The sequence below is a fragment of the Cyphomyrmex costatus genome, unplaced genomic scaffold (assembly GCF_001594065.2).
Source record: "Cyphomyrmex costatus isolate MS0001 unplaced genomic scaffold, Ccosl1.0 scaffold341, whole genome shotgun sequence".
In the NCBI taxonomy this organism is placed as follows: Eukaryota; Metazoa; Arthropoda; class Insecta; order Hymenoptera; family Formicidae; genus Cyphomyrmex; species Cyphomyrmex costatus.
In genome coordinates, this window is record NW_017277568.1 from 169,419 (window position 1) to 170,492 (window position 1,074).

Sequence of the window (1,074 nt, forward strand, 5' to 3'; positions counted from 1 at the left end):
TCACTGTTCACATTTACGGAGAAAGAAGCGTATATTCTGAATTTCAGTGAATAGAGTATAAGTTTATGTAACCTATGGTTAAAAATGAATTGTGGAACGCGATACAGGTTTAACATCAGCGTCAACTTTGACGGCCGTTCAGTTAAACTCGGGTTAAACTAAAAATTGTGGAACCGGGCCTTAATCTTACAAAAATGTATTCGGGGGTTTTCGGGGTCGCTGATTGCGAATATGATGTTAGTTTTTCAAAATTCAAAATGGCGGATCCAAAATGGCGGACGATTTTTTGAAAATGAAACGAAATCAACTTGAAACTCGTTACTCGGGGGTTTCCGGGGTCACTGATTACGAATATGATGTTAGTTTTTCGAAATTCAAAATGGCGGATCCAATATGGCGGATGGAAATTCATAAAGTAAAGCTACGCTCACAAAAATAATTACTATGGTGTTTTCGAAGTAGCTAATTACGAATCTGATGCCAGTTTCCCAAAATTTTGAAAAACTAACATCATATTCGCAATCAGCGATCCCGAAAACTCTCGAATACATTTTTGTAAGATTAACGCTACTTAATTGTTAATTATTAATTTTATATTTTTTCACAAGTCACAAAAAGGGTTAATTTTTATATTGAGGGGGTGGTTTGTACCCCTAAAACGCTTTATGGGGACGTATAAAGAAATACGTATCCAATATTTTTCGGTGTTTTGAAAGTATGCCAAGTTTCATTAAGATCGGCGGGTGGCACTTGGGTATGTTTACTTGATTGCCATCCCTGAAATTTTCAAAATGTTCAAAATTTTCTAATTGTCAAAATTGAATTTTCCCGTCAAAAGTGAACGCAGCGCCCTCTATGCTTAGTGTTTTGGATTCGTCTGGAAAAGACCTTTCCAATGAGCCCCCACTCGACCTATGTTGCCATTTAAAATTTTCGACCCCCCTCGTGCTCCACGTGCCCCCTTAGGGGTGGGGGGTCGTAACCCCCCTCAAAAGATAGATTCTTTGAAAAATCGTTTCACGTGTTTCAGCGTTTTTTTTTAAAACCAATGGTTTTTGAAATATTTGACCGTTC